The sequence below is a fragment of the Cuculus canorus genome, chromosome 3 (genome assembly GCF_017976375.1).
Source record: "Cuculus canorus isolate bCucCan1 chromosome 3, bCucCan1.pri, whole genome shotgun sequence".
NCBI lineage: Eukaryota > Metazoa > Chordata > Aves > Cuculiformes > Cuculidae > Cuculus > Cuculus canorus.
This window is the reverse complement of record NC_071403.1, coordinates 45,608,204-45,623,383: the sequence shown is the minus strand read 5'-3', so window position 1 is coordinate 45,623,383 and position 15,180 is coordinate 45,608,204. Positions and strand designations below refer to the sequence as shown.

The following is a 15,180-nucleotide window of genomic DNA, read 5'->3' as shown; positions in this document are numbered from 1 at the left end:
TTTTCTACCTGTAAAGAAAAATGGATTCATGTCACATCCTTCCTTGATTATCCCCAGCATTATGCAATTCAATAGATTTGCTGTCTTGATTAGACAGGCAGAATAGAATTTTAATTGTGAATCTCTGGAAGGCAAAACGAAGAGATTTGTATAAAAAGTTGGGAGGCAGCAGCATTATTGGAAGGCTGAGCTTTTTATAGCCAGTCTTTCTGCTTCATTCAACCATCTGCCTTTACTTGTGCTCTGCTGCTTGGGGTTGAGAAGTTGCTGGCTTTAAAGATGAGCCACAAAGTTTAACCGGATAAATAAATGTGTGCAAGATCTCTCCCTACCAGCAGAACAGCTTTCAGCATTCCAGATACATATGTTGACAAAAAGAATGTTTTAATTTTAGCATTATTTTTACTGTTTATCAAACACAAATTATGCATGTAGTTGCTTGCACAAGTCACAAAGGAAAGTCCCTTTCAAAAAGGCCTGAGAAATGTAGACTAACAAAACTATTTCACTTGGGGGCAAAGAGAGAAATTATTAAATTTTTTAGAAGCATGCTTATAGATATATCGGTAGGAAGAGGAGTTGGCTGGCCTAAGCTAGTGTCTGTGGGTAAGGGAGAAGATGAGTGTCTGAGTCTAATCCTAATTTAAGGAATTTGGGGCTCAGTTCATGCCAGAAACCAGAGCCAAACTCAGTCCAGGACCAGGTGAAACCAAACATGGCTTCTCTCGTACCATTATTTTAGGTCAGTGACAAAATGCGTCACTATTTACTGACCAGAGAGGTGGGCAGTAAAGCCAGAAGTCTGGGTAGACTCAGAACAGTTTAAGAAATACATGGGAGTCTCTGCTACAGGGATTCAACTCATTTTGAAGCATTATTTGCAAACTGTGATTTTCATTGAGATATAGTTGTCTCACTGACTTTCTAATTATAAAAGCTCTGGTGACAGAAAACATTAGTTCCACAGGTTCATGCATGGATTGTCCAGAATTCAAATACATGAATTCCAGCAGAAATAGTCATACTCTGAGATGTGAAACATCCCTGTTTTAACTCACTATCATCAGGCTCTTAAACAGTCAGTGGTGTGCTTTCTCTCTGTGAAAAACTTTAAAAGCATGTTGGGTTCATTCCAACGGGAAAAACAGTTGCAACCATAAACAGTTTCATAGGGCTGGGAAAATGTTCTTTACCCAGTTCTAACCTTTTCTAGAGGCTGAATAAATATGAAAATGTTTTGAAATATGCTATTGCTAATAGACATGTGATTTACATTGCTAGATTGGAGTTTTCAGTATTTTATTCTTGTTTTAACATGAGCCTAGAGATCCTAAAGTCAGTCCAGTTAGTCTAAACATCTGAAAACTCTGGAAGTTTAAACTTTTTGATCTGAAAAAACTATGCTGGAACTTTCCTAAGGCTGTTCAACATAAGGAGATTTCAGGAATTTCTAGTTTCTCATTGGAAATATTTGCACACGACACCTTGTTTATCTGCCTTTGCTATAGTCCCGGCAGTACAGCTGGCTGGCACACAGAGACTGCCCAGACACGTGGACATCTTTGTTTCAGCTACCAATTCCCTCTTTTACAGTGACCTCTGACAGTACTCTCATCAGCAGTGACATGTCTACAGATGGGGAAGACTTGCCCAGTTTTTGCACCAGCTTTCCTTCATATCTTTTATGCATCTGCACAGGAGTTGCAGCCACTAACTGTATTGTCACTGTTTCTCCACCATTTTTCACTTGGTAGTCTTGCAATTCTGCATGCTCATGTGGGGACCAAAAAAGGACCATCACCTACTGAATAGTATTTTGTGTAGAAACAGGAACACTTTTTTTACAGAGGTCAACTTATCCATCACATTTTACTTATAATGTTTTTTCTTATCTCAAAGAATAAACTGTCGCTTTTGGGTCTGGGATCATACATCATGCGTAGTTTTCTTCTTGAAAGAGTACTGTAATAGGGAGTTAGAAAGCAAACATACAGCAAAAAGTAAAGAAATGGCTACAGAAATGGTTATAAAACTACACAGACTTTCAATATTGCCAAAACATCTGTAAATCTCATTTCAAGGCAGGCATAACAGACAATTAGGGACTGACTCAAGGAAATACTTAAGATGTGCCCTTATACAGCAAAGCACTTAAGTATCTGATTATCTTCAGTCTTGCCTTTTACCTAAGCATTTATTTATACACTTTGCTGAGCCTGGTACTGAGCAAGAAAATCTCATCTGAATTTAAGGCACTTTACTGAGATCAAGATAATATTTCAATTGATTAACTAGATTTAAGGGCTTCTCCTCAGCGATATGAAGGACATGCTGGTACGCCTGAATTCAACAAGAACTGCAAATGCTTGCTGCTACCTCTGGAAAATGATACCTTTTTCTTAGAAATCTCTACTGGGACTTCCATGCCCTGATGTTAGGCACCTGCATATGGGAGTGTTGTTATTTGCTGTGTCAAATCCTAATCAGTTACTATTATTACAGGGGTTAAGCCAGTAAGTTTGGAATTTGAACTTGCATAAACAAACTCCCATGCACAGAGCAATAGGCCATCTACGGCACCAAAGAAAATGTACAGTCCAGCTCTTTCATGGCCTCTCCATTCTGTGCCTCACAATATCAGTACTGCTGTGCTTAATGATAATGCATTATCTAACTACACAGAAATAGGTGTTAATTTTAAAATGTATCTAGTGTAAAAGAGAGAGAGAGAGAAAAGGAGAAAACCACTGCTACAACCTTCTGTTTGTGGATTTTCCAAATTCTTATTCTAAACATGAGTCTAACATCATTCATGGAAATACCAGCTCAGCACTGTTGAACAGCAGTCTGTTTCTTTATATTTATTTTACCCTCTCATATTTCCTTCCATTAAAGTTTAGCAACATACACAAACAAACTGCAATATTAAAAAAAAAAAAAAGACAAAAATGAAACTCATAAAAGGCAGGCAACAGAAGTGACCTTTGCCACTCCTTTGATAGTGTTTTGCACATTTCTCTGCTAGTGGTAAGATTTTTTTTACACTTCCAAGCAACCATAGATGATAGCATGAATAAAATTGTATGGTATCTCATGAATTTAACAGAAACATTTTAAAGGCAATAATTGCTCTTTCTGGAGTGTACTTTAATTTAGAGATGGAATTCTTTCTGTGATTTATGTAGCAGTATATTTTATACCACATAAGGTATGCTTTTAAATCTGCTTGCTCACATACAGATACATTAGAAATGTTTGCCTTCATACGTACAGTCACACAAACATAAATACACAAATCATAGGCATGCATACATACAGAAGAACTTGCCACGAGCTACAAGGGTATAGATGAATAAATCCATGTATGAAGGCAGATATTTGTGTGAATGCATAAATTCCAAATTTTTATATCCCTAATTAGATCACATTTTGGTGTTATGCAGGGCCACTTTGAGTTATAAGCAAAAGATGTCACTCTGAGAGAAAACACAGGAAATGCTTGTTACTGACCTGCAGTGCTTTTTTTGTGTCGATTTGGAATTGCTACAAACCTCTGATTAGAAATAACCAGACGCTGATTGCTTTGTGGTTTTCTTAAATATATGCCCAAACACAAGACACTCTCTATGTAATGATATGCTAAGGAAGCAGAAACATAGCATCTACTTGGACTGTCTTCATCTATTACAATAGGGGAGCAGCCCATTTTATTACTTATAGTAGAGAATGCCACAAAGAGATTTATACAGCTGATGGGTCCTTTCCTTCCACTGGCCAAAACATTTTCTACACATGCTGTGCATGGTGCAGATAGCACTACATGTTTAGCTTTACTCTTCACTGATATAACCACATGACCACTCTAATGCCAGTGACCCAGTCACGTTCTGCCATGGCTTGCTTAATAAGCTGGGCACTAGAAGCCAGGAATTTTATTTCTTTTTATTCCACTTGCTGGCTTTCCCTTTTTCCTATCCCACAAATTTAACTGGGATTTCACAAATTTTCCCACTCTACAGCAAAAGGAAACCAGCCCTGTGTAAGTTTTTCCACACACAGGCAAGGCTGGCCCATTGCATACTATCCTTCAGATAAGGGCAGTCAGCCAGAACATAATACTTTACGTATCCAAGTCCCTGGATGGCCATCGCCCCAGCTGCTAAATTACGGCCAGAAGACTTGAGACTAGGTCAGGCTGATTGCAGGTTCCTGGATTGGAGAGCAACAACGCCAGATTGTCACTGGACCAGCCTTAGGACCCTGGCCTCCCACATCTCGCATGAGTTGGTTGACTAGTGGGCTAATGATCTAGTGAGAAACTTTTGCTCCACTGAAAAGTTATTTAATTAGTAACAAGAGGTGGAGCAGCTGGAACAGAAGAGCAGAAGACAAAGAGCAGCACAGTAGCCCAATGCTTACCATATTCATACACATTCCTTACTTCATTTGCAGCAAGGCAGGGAGGTAAACCTATGTCTGCTGTATGTAGGCGAGCTACAGAGACAGTATTCTTTAACTGAAGAACCAGTTTTGTTAGCCTTTTTCACATTCACTTTTCCTTCGAAAAATATTCCCATTTCAGTTGGGTACCTGTAGAAAAAGTAACTGTTTAGCATGAGAATGATGGGCCAAGGCCCCCTACAACCTAGGCATAAAGGACTGGGGCTTTTTCATTTCTTTTTTCTCCTCCATGTGTCCTTCTGTGAGTCCCTCCCTGGAAATGGAAATGGTGTATTGTAATGCAGATTTCCTGCAGAATCTCACAGATCACTCTCTGCAGGGATTTCACTCTTCAGCTGAAACACTTTTCAGCCAAGGTATTGTTCATTTATTCAACAGTTTTATTTTTAAACATAGAATACTATAACTGTGCATTACTAATTCCTTTTAAAAGTATTACAGTGTTTATTTTTTGATTGAGGCTTGAGGGCTTAAGATCATTTAGCTGAGTTTTGTTGAGGTCTGTTTTATTCTGTTATTTATGAATTTAAAATACACTATGAAAGGATCAAAATAAAGAAAAATACCTCAAAATCCCACTAGTCTTGTTTTCCTTTCTTCAGTCCCAGCACCCAGTCCATTTTCTCTTTCATGCTTTCCACAGAGAACCATTTTCTTTAATGTAATCACTGGCTGATTGACTCTTGTCTCTGTTTTCATTTTCCTCCTATTTCCAAAGATCAGAGAAATAGCAAAGGTTTCATTTAACTTCTCATTAGAGGTGACATTTTCGTCCTAAAGTACTCAAGAGGCCAGAGCTGGCCAGAGAAATGACATCCACCACAGCCCAAAGCCAGAGTCTAAGACCAAAATTGGGAAGCAGGGAAAGCCTCAGTCCTGCCCTGAATTCACTCCCAGGATCAGATCTGGTCTTTGCCCTAGATCACCTAAGGCTAAAATAACCAATGAGTTATGGTCTTCAGCAGCACAGTGGCATCACGTTTCCAACAGTTTCAAAAGAGTCAGATGAGTCAGGAGGAGTGACATGATGGTGAAGGACCTCTCTCCTTCTAGCAGGTAAAAGGAACTGTGTCCCAGTGCTACTGGTGCAGCTGGTACAGATGGAAGATTTTGTGGATGTCCAAGCTTTTGTTCTGCAGCTGCTTCACAGAGATTAACCCAGGCTTTGTGGAGAAAGGGGAAGACTTTGACCCACAAAAAAACAAGGACCGTGTGGAGGAGGTAGAGGGGAAGGGTGGTATTCACTAGCTTCCCCCATCTCTGCAAGCAAACTTTCGGCCTGAGCCTACTCTCAGCATCTGCCATATATGCTGTATGCCTTATGCATGGTAACACTTCAGTAATGGGAGAATACATATGTCCTGAGCCTGTTTTCACTATGTCAATCCATGCTAGAGCCTGGAGAAATCAGTGCTGTCCTCACAGTTCAAGTTTGCTGGCAGTACAAGGCAGGATGACTCCGGGAACCTAAAGAAAATGAGCCCTGAACTATAACGTTTGTGGATCAGATATTCTTTAAATGAGTTAGTACAATTTAGTCTATTTCAAAAAGAAGCAAGAATGTTTGTCCTTGCAATGATGCCTATAGCACACAAAACTTCCATTCTGCCTTGTGGAAAGGTCCTGAGGCATTACACTGACGTTCAAGAAAATGTTTGCACTTTACCTTGTTACAGAGCAAGGTTTGAGTCCTGTAGAAATTAGCAGGTCTCAAACATACTCAACTAGAGAAGACATCATCCACTGAAAACAAAGGACAGGATTAGCAATTTTACTGAATCAGGGTCTCCAAAAAAATTGCTCTGGAATTAATTAGCACAGGTATGTTTTTATATCTCCAGAGTTAAAAATATAAGAAAATGCAAGGGATTATTTAGACTTTGTTTAAGAAACACTTAACAGAAGAAGTATTTACTTTGGGCTAATGACAGTTGTAACTCCTTACGTTTTCTTTATATGCTAACCTCTGCCATAAAATGTGCATGGACAATTTCCATTGATGCATGTAAACATAAATTATTGAATAAAGAATAATTGATATATAATTGCAAAAAAATCAGCAGCCTTGCAGAGAAAAGGGACAGTAGTAGATGGATGCATTTTAAGTACTAATGACTCTGCCTTATGAGGGTAGCTTTACCCAGTGTATAATGCATGAGTGGTAAAACAGGTCAAACCCTGGAAGCATCCGCATCTTTGAAATCATTATGAATACAATGGTTTTACTGCATCACCAATTGCATAACAGCTCCAAAGCAAAGCCATATGTGGAATGCAAAATATAATGAAAATCCTTGCTCTTGTGTTGCAGATTAGAGAGCTACAAAAATCTATTAGATTTTGGACCCTTTCCCAATTTTAATACAGTTACATTCCTGTGGCCGGTACCCCCACATTTTCACTTCTCTGTGTGATAGAAGTATGTTCTTTTGTGCTTTTTGTACCATTCATAAGATTCCAGCTATCTGTGGCACAGGAAATTTGACATGTTAGCAACGGTAATCATTTTTATTCAAAGAAAAGTTTGGCCATTCCTTTTGTATTCCTCTAGGGCATTGGGGGAGGGCTTCATCCCATCCCCCACAAACAGGGGAACTTTGTTCTCTGCCTACCTACCACTACAGCTAAAGTTATGTCAGTGCCAGGTAATGAAAAGGCTTTGTTATTTAACAGGCAAATAATAGAGAGCCTTTGTGCAAGGATAATTACAGTGGTTTGGATATTCCTGGATTAACTCTTGGGATGAATGTTCATCTCAGTAAACCACTAATAAATATAATTTAGCATCATGTCTCTCTCCATTTTATACTCTAGTCACCTTGTTCACAGCACTTACAACTTTAACTGGGGCTAGTTTTGTAGTACCAGCTTCAATAACCTTTGCTTACCCTCTGTATAACTGTAACAAAACAATCAGAACCTCCTGCATTTTACCTCAACCAGTCTGTATTCTGATAAAGCAGCAACGAGGTTGCGTAGCTTGCTGGCTACTGGGAAGAGTAACTAGTAAATATTTGCACAGCACTTTGAAGAAGTAGGACCTGACTCATCACAGCATTACTTCACTTTTACGTCAGCATTAACCATTAAAATTCACATCACTATCATCATAAAAAAACAGTTACTGAGAATTGGGCCCATAAAGGGCCATGTGGCCAGAGAAACAGGAGTCACATCTGCCTGGGCCATGTCAAAGACTGGTTTCTACAGAACAGAGAAAAGCATTATAGAGCCCTAAATGCTGACCACAGAGATGTGCTGCATCTCATGCCTTCACAGTTTATGTTTGTGGAGCTCAACATGAGCCCAAAACGTCACTGTATATGTCACAGCTCCTTATTTTTTAGGACAACCTACAGATATAGGTGATGACATTTTGTCCAGTACTGCTGCCTTGGCCCTTAGTTCTGACTAAAGGGTTTTTGATGAAAATTGGAAGGCACAAGGCCCAAATATTTATCTTATAATTACAAGTAGTATTATTTAAAGTAAATTATGCTACCTGACAGCTCTTCTTAGTCAGAGGGCTACAAAATAGCCCATTGAAGGAAAAGTAAAGCACAAAAGTTTATAGAGGGAAATGAAGAGTGGGAAAGTACTGCTATTATTATGGAATAAGAGCATTGCAAAATTGCTGTGAAAATTGGAAATTCATAATTTTATTGTCAAATCTGCTTTTGCCTATAATAGTAGTCATGATCAGTGATGGAAAAAAGGACCCATTAGGTCATTTTTTCTGTCTTCCTCTTAATTAAGAGTGTCTCCCTACAAGGATCTTGACTGTTTTGTTCATTTTAAAAATAACTAAAGCAATAAGCATTCAGCTCATTCCCTTGAGGGACCACTCAGTAGACCAACAGACCTCACTGCTAGGAAATTTTATTCTTTATCTGCATGGATTTTTCTTTGTTCACTTTCAACCCATTACTTCTGGCTATACATGGTTGGACCATTTCTACCTTACATCAAACTCCATCATTTAATCTCATGTATGTATTTCTTGCCCAGGACAGATACTGGGTTAAATCTGAGCTTCAGTGAAGACTCTGGATGTAAACACAGAGAAGCAATTGGCTATAGTAAGTCCTGTTTTTACTATATATTGAGCACATAAACAAAGATAATTGCTATTTAAATTCTGAATGGGAAATTTGAAAATCAATTTCATCTTCAAACACTTTTTTTTCCCCACGTATATGTCTGCCTGCTTCTCAAATCCACTTAAGCACTTTGAAAGCAGCTTGCAGACACTAGATTCTTCCACCCCAAGAAAACTGAACTGATACGCTGGAGTTGCTTATCATGTATTAGTTCACATGTAAAGGGAAGGAATGTCTTTTATTTACTACAAGACCAATACCAGACATATCTTTGCTCAAATAGTTAGCTAAGGGTGAACATGCCCTCTATGCAGAAGGTCATGACAGCGTATATATCACTTAAGTCTTAATTATGTTCTATTTATACCTCCCTCTGAAACTTTCTCTAATTGGGAAATTCTGGGATTTTTTTCTCTATTTAGCTATATTTTGGGCATTTCACAGTCTCTTGGATAAGTTAGTTGTAAGAACAGTCAGTTAAACATTATCAACAATGGTTTGTGGTAGACTTCCTAGTATATAGCAAGAGAAAACAGTAAAAGGCACTTAAGTAATATTGTTAACTAGTTTTTTGCATGTTGCTCCTCTTTCTTTTTACCCATTCTCAGATTTCTAACAACTTTAATTTTCTATCCCCTGTAAAGAAAGTGAAAGCTTGATTAAAAATAATCTTTTTTTTTTTTTTTTTTTTTCTTTTTTCCTCAGAAAACAGGGAGGGAAAGTCATGAAGAAAAATACATCAGCCTACCAACCCATGTTAAACAGGGAGAAAGTGAAACTAAGCTGCCAGTAAACAAATGAACAAACACATTTCAGAAGTTCAGTATTACCCTTAAATTGAGCTAATGAAATTATAAATATGTTTCCTGCTGTTTCTCTGAGAGATTTATCCTTTTATTTGAAAAACATTGTCATGTCCATAAAAGGACATTGGTCTTAACGTACCACCTTCTTTCAAGTTGACAAATTTCCTCAAGAGGGAAAGAAAATTAGGACAATATATTCATGCCTGTACTCTTAAACCTGTGGCCAGATACCCTAAGAGTAAATAAAACTTATGCAGAAGATCCAGTGCTTCTGGTTACTTAGCCATTGCTTTTTCTATGTTGCTGATTTTCAGGGTGGAATAACTGTGTCAAAAATACATTTCTAGATCCTTGCTTCCTGTTGCTGGCCAACTCCTCCCTTCTTTTTATGTTTTGCAGTTCAGATAAGTGAAATACTTCCTGATCAGCAAACTACAAGCTTGTTCCCTCCAACTGTGCCTTGTTCTTGTGAAAATAAATTTCGCCTGCTCAACTTTCCCTGCATCATTTGTATTCCGGGATGAGAAATTACTCCATTGTGAGGTCTCTAGATCTAGTCAGCTGTGTGGCAGTGAAAAGAATGAGTGGGTTACAGTTGGCAAAAAAATCAAAGTAAAAATAAAGAAATGCTTAAAAATATGGTAAAGCACTACATATGTAGTATACCATGTTAAAGTACTCACAGGAAAGCCTAATGCATCTGCATTATGGAGAACAGTATAATGCACCTGTGAACTTGCTAGGCATGCTGTGTTTACGCCACACCTTTGAAATTAGCTAATGTGAAAAATGTTCTTGTGGTTTCATTTCCTCTGCAGGGTTTTAGGTTAGGGTTTTGTTTTGTTGTTTTGCCTTTTTGGGTTGTCTGTTGTTTCCTCACCCTGACCCGCCCCCCCAAGCAATTAAAAATGCAAGGGAAAGAAATTCACCCATTCAGGTCCTTCAAAGAGCAGGTTTACTATCCTCCATACACATTCTTAACTTGTGTTCGCCATCATTTCTGAGTTCTGTCTATTACTGCACAAAGCAATCTATCATTCTCTCTTGAGAGCACTGAGGACAGTCTAGGGTCTGGTTTAAAATATATTTAAGTATTACATACCCACATATGTTGTATCAGTATATATTAAAAACGCAAGTTTAAAGAACTGATGGTGATAAAATTTACGGTAGCCTTTAGTTCTTCTGGATATACCCACTACAGTTTTGGGCTACTGAGCAGGAAAGCTCTGTCACTCATTAACTTAGTGTTGAATGTCCTAAACAACAACATGAACCAGAAGTGCCTGCAAGGGTTGTTCTCCATGCAAGGTGCTCCTTTCCTCAAGGAGCAAATGATTTGCAGCACTTTATCCAGACAAGGGGCCCAAGAAAGAAATGCCCAGGTACTGTAGCCCAGACTGAGATGAAGCTTTATCCTTCCCTTAGTCTTATGTGAATGAGATCAAGGAACTTTAGAGGATGTTCATAGAGGCATCTTCTTTCTTATTCCTTGGATATTCCTACTTTTCCTTAGGAGCTTTTAGGGATCCTTACATCAAAAGATTTGTAGTAGTTGAGACTGCTGATGTGTTGGAAGGTGCATAAGCGTTCCCTGGGATCACGACTCTGTCTAGCCTGCAGCACAGAAAACTCAGGTGACTTTGTAGCACTCGGGGAGACTATTCTGAAACTGCATCAAACAAATCATTACACAAAATAATTTCCACAGTTCATAAATCAAACCTGTATTGCATTCAGTCCTTCTACTCTACTTCTCTCCTTGAAGACATTCAAGCAAAATCAGGCTTATTTATTCCAAACAGTAGAGTTAATACTAGCTATTGCATTCTAAATTATTTTGAAAAGCCTTTTCGGTTGTGGCTGTAAGAGGAGACAAAAGTAAAGTTGTTACGATCATCAGATCTTTCGATTCGGAAAGTATAGTCAACCCAAATATTTCTGGTGAGCACTAATGTTTTTGAGAAGTCCCATAAATAGATTTGGCAGTTTTCATTTTACTCCAGAAAGGATTTTGTATCATCAGTTACACCCTAAAACACAGATGATTACAAAACCAATGGAAACTGACCTTTGCAATAATGTTGCTGATGTAAGGCAGCATTATATATAGATTTACATAATGTCTTGACCACATCTATACAAGCACTACTACAGTTTCAGCTTTTCAGCAGTAGATTAAGATAGTAGTGACAAAAAAAATTAAGTTCATAAAACACTATAGCATATTTTTATGAAGAGTCTAACAAAATCTGGTCAAATACACAAGTGATCAGTCTTATTTCATCTAGCAGGACAAATTAGCAGGTTAGGTGGCTTGAATTTACTGTAAGAACGTCTTGTCTTATTAACTGAACCTGAGCAGTCTTTTCTCCCAGCATTACTAGCAGTGGAGCGGCTCCAGCTAAAGTACCTGTAGTTCCCAGTGCAAACTAGTGGAGACAAGTTCACAGCTGGTTCCTGGACTCTGTTTTGTCTAAAGCTACTCAGCCATTCTGTGCAGCAAAGCAGCTACCTTAGATCTCCTGGTTTTGCTGTGACCAGACAGGTCTGCATTGCAGTTAGCAATAGGGAAGAATAAGGACAATTTTCAGGAAAATAAAAAAAAAAAAGGAAAAAAAAGGAAAAACTAAAAGAAAAAAAAAGGAAAACTCTAATGAAGGCAAGGGCATGGAAGTGACAATTCAAACCAAGCAGCTCCAAAGCACTATTACTACTTTCAGAATCCTTTGAACATGTGAAGGAAAGTATGAATTCAAATTAATCAATTGTCTTTTAAAGTAGCTGAGGTAGCACTCTGACTATTACCTGTGCTTTTAGAGTGCACCTCAAATGTGTCACTCAGGCTTCTGAAGACAAGAAAGATATAAATGAATCACCTTGTTATAAATTAATCACCCTGGGATTAGGGGTAAAAATTTCTAAAGCATCTTAAAATGACTTAGAAATCTAATTCCCATTTTCAGAATTGACCGAGGCAGTTACATCCTGACTCTAGTTAAAAGTCAATGGGATGATAGCCCCTAAATCACTCTAATGCATCCAAAAATGTTACCCACTTCTACATGTAATACAACACCAAGCCCCTCTTTAGCCCCATTTGTCCTTCAGTGAGCATCCCAGGTTTCTGCTTTTTCATCCCCGATTTCAGTCCACATTTACCATATGTTGTGCTTTCATTTTAATTAAACATTTTAAAAGATTGAAGTTTCAAACAGTGAGTTACTCATTCATTCATCTTTTCACACAGAAATCTAGCAATCACTAAAACATCAATTTCAGACTATTATTTTTAATGAGAAAGGAAATACTTTTCCTGACACTGACAGTAAAATTCATCCACCCATTTTTATTTTTTACAAGATGATACTGCATGTACCACTGCCACATCTCTCACTAAGTGTATGTTTTAGTCTTCTTCCTTTATGTGTCTCTTTGCAAGTTAATGAGCAATCAAAGAATAGCCAAAGTATCCTTTGAGTCCTAAGGGGGTAGGAGAAGAGTTGAGATATCTGGATGCTACTGGTCTACCATTGACCAGATTATGATAATGTCCTTTTTCCTCTTGGGGCACTGGATAGAAAGCTTTTTACTTCTCCATCCCTGTTCTCATCCACCTTGTGTCTGTCATATCCATTGTATCTACAACATTGTGTTTGTAGCACTTCTATCATCAATGTCTGACTCCACTGTGACACAAGCTATGAAAAATAATCTAAGGAATACATATGTCTAGATTACACCTATTCACAAGCATACACGAATGTATATGCTTGCTCTCTGATACAAAAAAGATCAACTTTCTAGTGCTAGTGAATGACCAGTTAGAAAAAGGAATTCAGATAGGGCAGGGAGGCAAGGAACAAAAGCAAAAATCACATTCACATATGAAGGAAAATTATATTCACAGTAAGTCAGCAGTCATCCTGGCTTTCAGCTCTTTTTATGATTTTTCCCCCTTTTATTGCTTACTTTTAGTTCTTTTGCCCAAGACACTGAGTTTTTCACTCTTTTGTTGTCTTCCCTAGAAAAAAAGCACAGGACTTGGGGAAAAGGATCAGGGGAGGGGAAATTCCTATCCTGACATTTATTTCTTCAGTGACCTTGACAAAGTCACTTAATTTATTGTTTCCCTTGCTGTAACAAAATGGACGGGAATGAAAATTAAGCCTTTTTCTAACATTCACAACCGCTTTGTGATCCAACCCTATCTGATCAGTCTCCTTTGAACCCCCAGACTAAGTTAGCACAGATTTGAGTTGTAATTGTTATCAGTAATGCCTTGCCTCTCTTCTAGACACACTTTCTGCAGCAGTCAATACCTGTTCAGCAGCAGACCATGGTGGGAGAATAGCAATCACCAGAATAAATGCTATGCCCTTTCTCCCAAGTCTGTTGCATCTCAATAAACTCCGCAGTGTCTCCAGCAAAGGGGGAATTCAAAAGGGTGGTCCCAAATCAGGACTCTGAAGGGGTTTGTATTCAGAATAAGACACTATGGGAGTATCATGATGACAGCTGCACTTACATCACTGAAAATAATTATTCTGATCCATGAACACAAGCTAAACCATAAGAATGGTCTTGTAAGCAAGGTCTGTTTTAATAGAAACATAAGTATTACGCATTACAGTCTATTATAAATTGGTTGTAATTTTCTCCTGACACTCTGTGAATTAAACTAGTTAGGATACCAAAAAAAATAATAAATGCCACAAAGCAGAAAGCAAGCTCAGTGTCTGAAGGTTAATGATTGCTCATGAAAGCTACAGAAATAAATTATCTGCCTAGGGACACTGTCACATGATCGGCACAAAAGCTGCAACAGCCGAAAATGTTTATGTAGAGAAAAAAACACTGTCAGCATCACAGGGCCCTTCCCCCACCTGGAGTCCCGAGCCAAACAGCTGCTCCTGACTGCTTACATTAAACTAATTTGTGCTGCAACATTGCAGCTGCTTAATTTTTAGACCGAACTTTATCACCAATAAGTGTTACAATAACAAGTGATCCAGCCTTATATCTGAAGAAATAGCAAGTTCCTCAACAAGAAAAGCAGCTCAAGGTGCCAAAATTCAATAAATAAGTACGAAGACTGCATCCGAAACAATATATTAAATCATTATGACCTACTGCTGCCTTCGCTGGGAAAGGATTAAAAGGCGAGCTTGCTCCTAAATTAATTGGGAGTCAAACTGTGCTCCTAAGGTGTATGGGGGCTGCCCCACCCTGACATGGGGAAACAGTGGCTAAGAACCACAGCTTAGGCTGGTGGAGCAAGCTGGAAGGAAGGTGAGGTGCTGGGGCTCCAAGGGCTCTCCCACCCTCCCAGCTGGCCTTCCCTACACCAGTTGTTTTGGGATTGTGCTGCAGAGCCTTGTCACTCACGTCCTTCTCTGTAGCCTTGCCTCTTCCCTTCTCCAGGCTCCCACTGGAATCTGTGACTCCCTGTTTTGGGGTTTCGTGTCCCATAGCACTGCCTGCACATCCTTCTGGTCACAGATTCACTACTGTCTCCTTAAAGCATTTCTTGCACTCGACATTTAAAATGAAGGGTTTTTGTTTTTTTTTTTAAAAAAAAAGGGGGGGGGGAATAGCTCGTTCATATTCTAACAGCTTGAAAGCCCTGACCTCCTCCTCACCCCTCCTTCTGCTTCCCCCCCTGAAAAAAATGTGTTCAAAGGCAGTTGCATGGGAGGAAGTGTTTACAGAGCGGCAGCAGAGTAGTGCTCCTTGGGTAACAGAAGTGCTGCAATTTCAAAATGTCACATGTTGTTCCTCCCATTTTCCTCTGAATTATTTTCCTCTATTAT

The 15,180-nt window shown here is 38.7% G+C and overlaps 1 long non-coding RNA gene across 1 annotated transcript; it reads right to left on the bottom strand.

Moving 5' to 3' along the window:
* Nucleotides 1-3,019: 3,019 nt before the first annotated feature.
* LOC128851772 (uncharacterized) lies at nucleotides 3,020-14,867 on the bottom strand. Its single transcript, XR_008449210.1, has 3 exons — nucleotides 14,756-14,867; nucleotides 5,028-5,167; nucleotides 3,020-4,590 (listed from the first exon to the last, which is right to left on the bottom strand). It is a non-coding gene; the product is annotated as an uncharacterized LOC128851772 (long non-coding RNA).
* Nucleotides 14,868-15,180: the final 313 nt, after the last annotated feature.